This window comes from Bison bison, unplaced genomic scaffold (assembly GCF_000754665.1).
Source record: "Bison bison bison isolate TAMUID 2011002044 unplaced genomic scaffold, Bison_UMD1.0 scf7180017864283, whole genome shotgun sequence".
Taxonomy (NCBI): domain Eukaryota; kingdom Metazoa; phylum Chordata; class Mammalia; order Artiodactyla; family Bovidae; genus Bison; species Bison bison.
Window position 1 is genome coordinate 298,753 of NW_011494855.1, and position 8,562 is coordinate 307,314.

At 39.9% G+C, this 8,562-nt stretch overlaps 1 protein-coding gene and 1 pseudogene across 1 annotated transcript in view; both read left to right on the forward strand.

Moving 5' to 3' along the window:
- SLC44A5 (solute carrier family 44, member 5) overlaps positions 1-8,562 on the forward strand; it is a 432,423-nt gene that overhangs the window by 265,007 nt on the left and 158,854 nt on the right. The window lies entirely within an intron of this gene.
- Positions 1,975-2,394, forward strand: LOC104995537 (annotated as a pseudogene).

Genomic DNA, 8,562 nt, shown 5'->3' on the forward strand with positions numbered 1-8,562 from the left:
TAATGTCTCTCTGGGGCTGCGATTGCCCCCTTCCGGCTCTGGCTGCCTATCACCGGAGGGGGAAGGTCTGCAGCCGGCTATCTCTGTTCAATTCTTTGTTCCGTGCGCGGGCCTGGCGGTCTTAGGTTGGGGCTGGCTTTTCGCGTAGTAGATATCCCACAGTCTGGTTTGTTAGCCCAAATTATTTCGCTCAGATAGTGCTCAGGGTATTCAGGCCAGATTCTTACTCTAAGCGATGCAGCCCGCGCTGCGCCTCCCTGCCCAGCCCCCGCTTGTTAATCTAAAGTGCCATTATTAAGTGGACAACTTCAATTATTGTGATAACACAATGCTGTCTCCTAAGTTTATACAATCCTCGTGAACTTTTTATTCTTTTTGAAGTAATTGGTGTGTGTCTTGTCACTATTGTCGTTGTTAAGTTGCTAAGTAGTGTCCAACTTCCAACTTCTTTTGTGACCCCCACGGACTGTAGCCCACCAGGCTCCTCTGTCCATGGGATTTCTTAGGAAAGAATACTGGAGTGGGTAGCCATTTCCCTCTTCAGGGGATCTTCCCAACCCAGGGATAGAACCTGCGTCTCCTGCATTGGTAGGCAGATTCTTTACCACTGAGCCACTTGGGAAGCCCTCTTGTCACTGTAGAGGGAACTTAAACGTCTAGAAGTGGGGTCCATCATCAAGGAAAAATGTGAGGAAAAGTTTATTGAAAAAAGTACACGAAAGTCGATAAAAAACGTAGGTCCCATGTTGTAAAAATGTCTGAAAATGTTTCAAAATCATTTTGACTTGTAAACAGTTTGAAAGAAAAACTATATGTCTTATCACTCCTTTGAAAACTTTTAAGTAGTCTCAAAACGTGGAAGGAAATAAAAACAAATAATTTCCCTGAATGGCTAATTCTTTAGAATGCAAATGTGAATTGAAGATGTGCTTTAACTTGACATTTATTTGCCTCATTTTGATTGGAGCAAATGGTCTAATATGATCAGTTATTTATCACTGTGACTCTATTCCACAGGAAGATGGGGACTACGAGATATCTTTAAAATTCATAGCCTATCCCTTTATTCCTCAAGAAGTGAATTTGTTCTTTGCACTTTAAAGACTCACCACCTACAAATTATTCCTAATAATGAAAATAATCAATCTAAAAGATATTATTAAAACTTGAAATCACCTTTAAATCAAACGATTTAAAGAAAAGTATTCATTAACTCTGTGCTTGTTGTGTGTCAGGGAATGTACTGGGTGCTAGAAATACAAAGATGAACTGAGCAAAGTTCCTGTTCAACAGAGCTTGCAAATGATTAGGAAGACAAGATGATAAAAGGATAAATGTGATGAGTGCAATAACAGAGTTACCGACCCAACATGGCAAATGAAGAGTGTCTAGTGTGCTAGAAGGACAGAGAGGTGAATCTGGAAAAACCTAAAAGGAGAGGTGACCCTTGAGCTGGTTCTTAAAGATATTCCAAGAAAAGTTGGCAGCGCACCTCAGCGTACAGAAACCTGAGAAAAACTGTCCTGGAAATGGTTTGGTGTACACCCAGTATGTGAAGATCAGGATGAGGTGGAGAGAAATAATGCTGAAGAGGTTACAATGAGCAAAATCATCAAGGACTTATTCAACATGCCAGTGTGTTTGGTATTTTATTTTATAGACTCAGAAAAGACATTGAAGAATTTTAAGAAATTAACAATGAAATATGTATTTTTAGAGGCTTTTGTTTAGGAAGCACTAGGAGAACACTGCTCTGTACAAGATCTAAATCTAGGGACACAAATCTCCTAGAAATGCTCCTAAACTTCAAAGTTTGTTCTTATTCTGTTGCCAATGAGTGTCATAGAGTGAGGGGAGAGGAGTGTTATAATCAAAGCAAAGACTGCAATGTAGAAACATGTAAGTGGCGATGACAGTTGGAGTCTAAACACTCCTGTGATGGTCTCTGGGTGCCCTGTGAGAAAAAAGGGGAGAATGCCACTGGAACCATCTTCCTCTTCGATACCGCTGTCGTTCCGTTACCCTCAGTACCCGACAATGTTTCTAACTCTTCCCCTCCCCCAATGTCTTACGTCACTTCCCAGGAGATGAAGTGTATTCTTCACTGACTTGCTAGCTGGTCAGGTCCTCAGCGTGGATATTTTTCTACAGCACCTGGGAAATTACAGCCATTGCTAGAAAGTCTAGAGCAAACCGACCACCTTGTGTCTTTGAGTGCCAGCTGTGTCTTTGGGATTAGTGGTTTGGAGGCTGGGCTGAGCAGGAATGCAATGAATTTCTTAGGCGCTGGAGGTCAGTGAGCCAGACTTCATGGCAGAATTTTACCAAGCAGTGGCTGCAACAGCTGGTAAAGAACGTAAGGCATTAAAAATCAAAGAAGATAGCCAGAGATAGTGGAGTCATGGCCACAACTTTACTGAGAGAACTTTGGATGTATCACTTAAAGATCTGGGAATGGTGTCCATCTGAGCAAATCCACATCAGCAGTCTGCCTCCTAGCTTGTTTCTTTCCAAGAGATGTCAAACCATCAAGAATTTCAAGACTTCTTTTGCAACTATAACCGAAAGGAATCTACACATTATAACTCAAGTCTACTATTGGTCCATGGGGTATCAAGTAGAGCCTTTGTGCTCCAGAAATGAGAGAAGGGAGTACATGACCTTACTAAAGGTCATGTTTTTATAATTTAGCTGGATTGGGATGGCTGATTTCACTGTCATTACCAAGTGTTGGAATAATTATATGATAGCCCCATTACCAGCTTTCCTAGTGATGATTTAGTAAAATTATGGAAAAATGAGGAGACAGAGATGTTTGTTCCTCTACACTGATGTTTGTTTGAATCCAACAATACTTTTTCTAAACTATATGTGAAATCCTTGGAACTGGTAGCAGATGCTCCTATCTTATAAGTACTCTCTACAACAATATGAAAACAAATTACATTCTTTAAGGTTGAAGGGTTTATTTTTTCTATTAAAATAAATAATAAATTTTCAGAAAGAAAGAAGACTGCAGTGTAGTGAGGTAAACACTATGTAGTCGTTCAGGTTGCAATGGAAAGTCTAAGGAGAGAGTAAATCATGTGGAAGGGAGTGGCACTGCTTGCCTGATATGGTCATTCTTGAAGGGGACCAAAGGATGTATAAGAGTTTTTTTTTTTTATGTAGGAAAGGGCAAGGAGTAACCCAGAGATGCATATGGAGGAAGAGACTTTGCATGACTCATGTATTTATAGTAGTAGGAGGGAGAGTATGGTTGGGAGATAAAATTGCTTAGGTTGCAAGAACCCAGATACTGAAGAGCATTGTATATCTGAAGGCACAGAGTTTGACCTTTATTCTAAAGGGTGTGAGATGAATGGCAAGCTTCTGCTCTTTTTTAAAGATTTTATTTTATATTGGAGTATAGTTGATTAACAATGCTGTGTTAGTTTCAGGTCAGGGGAGTTGCATGATTAGATTTGCTTCAGCTGTCTTTATTTGTCATTTCTTCTTTCTCCCCTTTGTCATATTCTCTCCAGTACAGATTTATTTACAGCTCTCCTCAAACTGATTTTGAAAAGGTCACCAATGACTTCCATCGTGCCAAGTATAGTGGGCAACATCTTTTATTTTAATTTCACAGCAGCATTTGACAAAGGTGACGACTCTTGCCACTTTCATTTTTTGAAGTATAGTTGATTTTATAGTGTTGTGCCAATCTGTGCTGTGACTTAGTTACACATATAGATACACATTTTAAAAATATTTTTTTCCATTATGGTTTATCATAGGATATTGAGTATAATTTCCTGTGCTATACATTAGGGCTTTATTGTTTATCCATTCTAAATATAATAGCTTGTATCTACCAACCCCAAACTCTCAGTCCATCCACCGCCCCCCCCCGCCAACAACCTTGACAACCACAAGTGTGTTCTCTATGTTTATGAGTCTGTTTCTGTTTTGTAGATAGGTTTATTTGTGCCATGCTTTAGATACCACATATGAGTTATATCATATGGTATTTGTCTTTCTCTTTCTGACTTACTACACTTCACATGATAGTCTCTAGCTGAGTCTATGTTGCTGCAATATTTCACTCGTTTTTATGGCTGAGTAGTATTCTGTTATATACACACCACATCTTCTTTGTCCAATCATCTGTCAATGGACATTTAAGTTGTTTTCATGTTTGGCTATTGTAAACAGTGCTGCTATGAACATAGGGGTACATGTATCTTTTTGAATTATATTTTTTTCCCGGTATGTTCTCAGGAGCAGGATTGCTAGATCATATGGTAATTCTATTTTTAGTTTTCTGAGGAACTTCCATACTGGCTGCTTGGGTGCTAAGTTGCTTCAGTCCTGTCCAACTCTTTGGGACCCCATGGACAGTATATAGCCTGCCAGTTTCCTCTGTCCATGGAATTCTCGAGGCCAGAATGTTGGAGTGGGTCTCCATGGCCTCCTCCAGGAGATCTTCCTGACCCAGGGATCGAATCTACATCTCTTATGTCTTTTGCATTGCAGGAAGATTCTCTACCACTAATGCCACCAGGGAAGTCCCCATATGGCTTATATTCCCACCAACAATGTAGGAGGGTTCCCTTTTCCACACCCTCTCCAGCATTTGTTATTTGTAGACTTTTAAATGACAACCATTCTGACTGGTGTGACCACTCTCTCCCTTTTGAAACAGTCTTTTCTCTTGGTTTCCTTGACATCATACTCACCTGATGCTTCTTGCAGCTTATTGCTACTTCCTTTTTAGTCTCCTTTTCTGTGTCCTCAACCCCTACTTGATCTCCAAATATGAGAGTGCCTTGGTCCTCATCCTTTACTTTTCTCTAGTCTACTTTTACACTAGGTCAATGACTTTAAATATTATCTACATGTCAGTGACTCCCAAGCTTTATATCTCTAGCAATGACTCTCCGTCAACCTCCATATTTCTTTATTCAACTGCCTATTTGACTTCTGTACTTGAAGTCATGGTACTTATTCAAACTTAATTTGGCCAAATAGAACTCTTGATTCTTACTTGCAGTTGAAAGCTCTAAAACCTCCTCCATCAGTCTTTTCCATTTCAGAGAGTGACACCAGTATCCTCACCCTGTTACTCAAGTTACAGGTTCTTGGCTTCCTCTTCCCACCCTCCCCCCATTTCTCACATTCAATGCATCAGCAAGTCTTATTGGCTTTAGCTCCAAAATATATCCCCAGAATACCTAATTCTCTTTTTTACAGTCATCATCATCCACAGCACTGAATATCCTACTTATACTTTAGCACTAAACTCTAGATTGATCTGTTTTCTTTCCTTATTTTTCTATAATCCATTCTACATAAAAAACCTTGAGTGAGCTTTCAAATCATGAATTAATCATAGCTCTTCTCCTTAATGCATTTTCAATAGCTTTCCATACTATCTATGTAAATTAAACTCAAACTTATGTCCTACATGAGTGCCCTCTGTATGACTCATTTGTATCATCCTGTACCACTCTTTCTCTCTCTCATCCTCTTATCGTAGCCATGCTTGCCTTCTTCTCATTTCTTAAAGATTTTAAACTTGCAGCCATCCTGGGTACACTGACTGAAATACTTTGAGCCCAGACCTTTGTATGAATAGCTACCTCTTATCATCCATTTTTAACTGCCATTGCCCAAGAGCCCTTCATGACAACCCAGTCTTCCAGTCACTATCTACAACATCATTTAATTGTACTTTCTTTATAATATTCATCACTGTTGAAAATTTCTTTATTCATTTTTTTCTCACAATTAATATCCTGTCTAAAAGATCAGGTTTGTGAGCAGCAAGAACCTTGAATGTTTTGTTCATCAGGGTATTCCCTATGGTTGGAAAAATCCCTGACATATAATATGTGTCTGGTGAATGACTAAGCAAACTATTATCCTAGCTTCAAGGCCAGGGATATCCTGGAGAGAAGAGAAACTAGATGAAACAAAGGCAGGATACCATTTAGATGAATTTTCGGTTATCTAGCTGACAAATGATTAAAACCTTGACTGAGGCAGTGGCTCTGCAAAGGAATAAATCTAAGAGGTAATAAGAAGGCAAAAATCTACAAGGCTTTAGGACTGATTGTATGCTGAGGATAGAAGAGATGGTCTAGCATGACTGTACTAATAACTGGAAGCATTACAGTTATATTCATGAAGGTAGGGAACACATGAGGAAGAGCCGGAATGGTTATGAAGAGCAGAGAAGATAGCTAATTTAGTTTGTGAAATGTTGAATTTTGAAATGCCTACGGCCTCTCCAGGTAAGAGTATTCAGTAGAGAGTCAGAAATATACTTATGAAGCTCTTTGATATATTGATATATTTCTTTTAACTAAAAAAGTATCTAAATACAAGGGAAGATAGAAAGAATGTTAACTCTAATAGAAAAATGTGTAAGTTTTCTCTTCTGAGAAATAATTCCTTATCCTTGTTGCTCTCAGAGTACTCTGTGTGCTTAAAACGCTGTGTTGTAATCAATAGTTTGCTTGGCTAGCTCCTCAATTAAGCCATGAGTTCTGCCAAATAGAGCTGAATACAACAGATAATACATGATAAATAACAGTTTCAATCATGTTGTTGTGGTTGTTTAGTTGCCAAGTCATGTTCGACTCTTTGCAACCCCATGGACTGCAGCGTGCCAGGCTTCCCAGGCCTTCACTATCTCCCAGAGTTTGCTCAAACTCATATCCATTGAGTCAGTGATACCATCCAACCATCTCATCCTCTGTCGTCCCCTTCTCCTCCTGTCCTCAGTCTTTCCCAGCATCAGGATCTTTTCCAGTGAGTCAGCTCTTCACATCAGGTGGCCAAAGTATTGGAGCTTCAGTTTAAGCTTCAGTCCTTCCAATGAATATTCAGGGTTGATTTCATTTAGGATTGATTGGTTTGATCTCCTTGCATGTTACACATGCCACGCCCCCCCCTTCAAATTTCGCAAATGACTTCCCACTGCCTAAAAGTTAACTCCAAATTCCTTAACATGATACTGAAATCTTGACACAAATTTGTCTTAAGTTATCTGACTAAACTATACTCTCTGGGGTTTCTAAACTCTTGAATGAACTCTCTGTTGAGACAAACCAAGTCATGTGCATTTCTCCAGGGTCTGAAAATTGATTTTGTCTGTGTTCTAGAATTACTCTAATTCAGGGATGATGATTAGTATTAACAAAGCTCACAAGAGACTGATGTATAAAGCCAGAATGTTAATGCAGTCATTTACATTGAGAAATTTAATTGCTGAGAAGTCCTGATGTTCCTTGGCCTGACCAGCACTTTGCTCCCTTTAGGCAAACTACACAAGAAACCTAATTATCAAAAAAGTTGCTGGGTGAATGTGTAGTCAGAAAAGGAAATTACATGAGTGGAATGGCTAATGGCAAGGCTCTTCCAGCCTGGCTGTCTATTGACAGAACAGCATCTTCACATTAGACCCTTATTTAAATTTGTCTTAGTGCCCTAATCTGGAGGGTGCTCAGATGGGCAGAGCTGTTTGAGCATCATATGCAGTTCTCTTTAGATATGTTAATAGATTCAAGAAGTTTGGAATCAAGGCTTTTTAGACTGGGAGGCTTTGTCTCATTGGGGTGACTATGTGCATTAATCATGTGTTGAATCAGAGTTTAAGTTTCAGAAAGCAGTATTATTTTCTCCACACTCACATTTTGGAGAAGTATCTCACTGACACCTCAAGTGGTAATCTTCCTTGCTCCATGGCCCTGCTCAGGACCCACCTCCTCTGCCCTCCAGCCTCAGAATGCCTTCCCTCCACTGAAATCCTGGAGCTTTTACTATGGATGGTATACAGCACATAATACTTGTGATTTCTTTTTAGCTTTTGGTACTCATGTATTGTCTTATCATCTGATTTGTAATTCCTTGGAGGACAGAGATCTGCATTCAGTATGTGTGTAAGTAGGTAATGATTAGCCTCTTTTTTTTTTTTTTTATTCTTCTCAATATAGCACCAGTTAGAGCACCTACTCCTTGGATGGCATTCTTTACAAGGAAAGGGGTTGTTTCTTCCATCAGTTCAGTTCAGTCCAGTCACTCAGTCATGTCCGACTCTTTGCGAGCCCATGAACCACAGCATGCCAGGCCTCCCGTCTATCACCAACTCCCAGAGTCCACCCAAACTCATGTCCATTGAGTCGGTGATGCCATCCAACCATCTCATCCTCTGTCGTCCCCTTCTCCTCCTTCCCTCAATCTTCCCCAGCATCAGGGTCTTTTCAAATGAGTCAGTTCTTTGTATCAGGTGGCCAAAGTATTGGCGTTTCAGCTTCAACATCAGTCCCTCGAATGAACAACCAGGACTGATCTCCTTTAGGATGGACTGGTTGGATCTCCTTGCAGTCCAAGGGACTCTCAAGAGTCTTCTCCAACACTACAGTTCAAAAGCATCAGTTCTTAGGTGCTCAGCTTTCTTTATAGTCCAACACTCACATCCATATATGACCACTGGAAAAACCATAGCCTTGACTAGATGGACCTTTGTTGGTGAAGTAATGTCTCTGCTTTTTAATATGTTATATTTTAGGTTGGTCA